Source organism: Lipophrys pholis (genome assembly GCF_963383615.2).
Source record: "Lipophrys pholis genome assembly, chromosome: 9".
Classification (NCBI taxonomy): Eukaryota; Metazoa; Chordata; class Actinopteri; order Blenniiformes; family Blenniidae; genus Lipophrys; species Lipophrys pholis.
In genome coordinates, this window is record NC_137639.1 from 17,022,781 (window position 1) to 17,026,306 (window position 3,526).

The window sequence follows — 3,526 nt, forward strand, 5'->3', positions numbered from 1 at the left end:
CATGAAAACCTTTATGTTACGTTCTGTTTTGTTTTTCTGAAACAATTCCTTTTTATGGATGCTGACAATATTGTCTGTTTTATGAGGAGATTATAGCAAAATTTTGCCTCCAATAAAGGTCTTTTCTTTTAATCCAAATCAAAGTCAAACCAAATATAACAACTTTGATAATCGCATGGATGAATGTTTTCCGTTTGTTTCGCGCTCCCTTTTTAAATAATTCTACCTTTTGCAGGGTTGCTAACTCACATACATTGAGTGTGAGTGCTGTTTTTTTAGTTCGATTAATTTCACAATGAAATATTATTTGGCTACTATTGAGAAATCTGAAGCAGATATATGAACATGGAAATAAGTGGCATGAATTCCATATTTACTGTGTATAACTGTCTGCCCTATTACACTCATTGCTTTACTTTAAAACAGAAGATAAAATAGATATTTAGAGATGAGGACACTATTTCCAGGATGGGACACAGTAGTTTTCCAAATATGTAATTAGACACAATTCCTTTCATAGCCAAAACACAGGATGAATAACACGAGGTACTCATTGATAAAAAAACACACTAAATATATGGTCGAAGGTCAGAAACAAGTTAAAACTCACATAATTTTTTTATCTGGGGATGTAAAGATTGCACACAACATTGATTTCTCTTCAGGAAGGAGGTGCATTGCACTGACACTAAAGAGTGTGCTTTTTGTACATACGTATATATCTACTTTATATCTAAATTTTTACTTCTAAAAACACGGTCACCGTCTCCTGACTGAAGTCACAGCTCCCCTCAGGAAAGGAAAGAGTCAGGAAAGAGTTAAATATGTTTCCTTCATGGAGAATGTAACTGCAAGATTAATTAAAAGCAGAATTATTTATAAGTAAGGAGTCCCTCTCACTATTATTATTATTATTCAAATTAATCAATTAATTTATTTTCTCTCGGGACTTATTGAAAATGTAAAAACTTGGTTGTCTCTTTGTAGGTGTATATATTTCTCTATATATGTATTGAAAATATCATCTCCTGCTCTTATTTATTTGTTCACTTATCTAAATATCTGTATATTACTATAATTTTCCATTACTGCTCCCATGAGCATTCATTTATCCTGGTGACTGTTTTTCTCACTGCCTGGCGGTGTTTCATTTTCTCTGGATTCATGGGCGGGATCGGGAGCAAAACAATGTCTGGACATGGAAGAAAGATAAAAGCCTTCAGACTTAGTAGAGACATGGTAGATTTTGCTATGTGGCATGGATGCTGACTGTTGAAAAGAGATAAAAAGAAGTTTTAAAAACATGAATGCGGAAAGAAGCAGTCTTCTACACTTAATTGACAGTAAGTTGCATTATTTTTTTATTTTTTATAAAAAATAGATAGTAGCTGGAATTAAATGAACCCTGAGTTATTAACCATAATCACATAGACCATAATCTGATTGAAACCTAATCAATAATACTAAAGTAAGCACTACTATCTAATTAGATTGGCCTTATCTGTTTATCCGTTCACGGTTGCACTACTTCCCACACCTGTCATGCAACGCAACCGCGCTTCATGGAGAAAAACGATGGTTGCAAAGCAAAACTGATGGATAGCGGCACCGACCCTGCTCTTGAACATGTCATTTATCTTCCTGATCATATTCTGAACAGGAACAACGTTTTGTTTGCAGATGCAGTTTGACAAGAAATGCAAAAAGGAGCACGACAAGCTCGATTAGTCAGCAGTCTCCGGTACTGGTGGGCTCCTGGGTAGAACTGAATGTGGGACGTAAGGCACTTCAAACTACCAAAACACTTTCCGCAGACGGTAATGTCAGAGTGCAGTATGTGGCAGACATAAAGCAGGCAGACAGGCTTTGCTCCAGTATCGCTGGCAGAATAGTTGTTTCATTCAATCAAGCTGAGTAGCAACTGAAACCACTGGGAGCTTGTCAGACAACAAGCAGCTCTGCCAGTTTCTCCTCCATGTGGGATCAGTCAAAGGAGCGGAGAAGACCTCTTGTCTGACACAGCAGCCCTGGAGGCACAGCAGCAATTGCAACTCATCGCCATTTGGTTTATCTTCTGCAGAGAAGCATGGCACTGGGATTTACTAACAGACAGAGGGCACAGATACACTGTTGGATGTGACACGAACAGCCGGCTCAGTTCTCATTTGTCTTTGCAGCATTTGGAAGCTTGAATGTTTCTTTAGTAAGTCCCAGAAAAACAACAGAGTGGAGTGTGTTACAGGATTCCTTTGGACTTGAGATTTTCTTCTTTAAGGAGTTAGTCGGCCATAGACTCTGTTTCAATTCACTATATTCCATTACCAAGGTTTAATGATACAGCAGTGTAAATGACTTTGATAGGGTCGAAGTACTTTGAGAGAAGTTAGTTAAGAGATTGATGTAACTGTCATCGATGAAAGCTGTGGATTTTGTTAAAGATTCTTCACGTCAGCCTCTAAACTGTAATTAAGGTCATAGATTTGAGGCATCTTGGTGACAATAACTAAAAAGTTGTCAAACTTAACTTTTGTTAACTGGCACATCAATGAAAACATTATTTAAAAAATTTATAAAACATGAACAGACGTTCGCGACAACGAGCGCTAGCTCAATATTATCTGATTTCGGTCAAATCAGGCAAAGTCTCAGAGCAGGAATTACTCCAATTAATAAACCCTGTAAAAGGACAGGATGTCATGTTCACATCCATGGATGAAAAACCCAATATATTCTTGTTATGAAGCTCAAGGGGAATTACTACAACATAGTTTCTGCCTGAAGTTAAACTGTGTGACATGTTTAAAAAAAAAACAAAAAAAAAACCAAACATATTTCTACAGCAATACTGTTAAGAAATCCTTCATCCTCTCCTTATCTCGTGTCAAAAACCATTCCCCAAAAATGTCAATCAAAAGCCAAGCATATGCTATTAGTGGGATGAAAGGCTGTTAATTTATGTAAAGTGAAGAAAGTTAATCAGATTAAATCAACTCTTGTCAGCTCATATTGAGAGGTGCAATGTGTTTTTAGTGGAGGCTTATTTTTATTATTTTCCAAAATCATCCGTATAAAAAGATCATCCTGAGGTCCAGGAGCCAAGACAACTTTTAATTATTAATTGGAACTTAGTCAAGTCTTTGGGGAAATAGGAGTTATGAAATGAGGACAATGCTTGTCGTGGGATTCTTGATAGCAGAGGATAGAGAAAGTTTTCAATAATGCATGACCCGATCCACTACCGCCATTGTGCACGTGAAGTCCGGCGTGAATACTAACTGCTCAAACGTTTGCAGCGCCGGCCAAAATTCTACGGCGTCATTGTGGCTCACAGTCAATCTTTAAGCACCACCGGTGCAGCTGACAGTGAGTGAAACACACTTTACACCGTGTTTGCTGCACTATGATTTGTACTTGAGTTGTACCACATCTGCAGATTTGTGATCTTTTATTCACTTCCACTGATTTTAATCAAATGAGAAAAGCACTAGAACATTTTGGGTTGAACAAAAAGGATTTTGAGACTAAT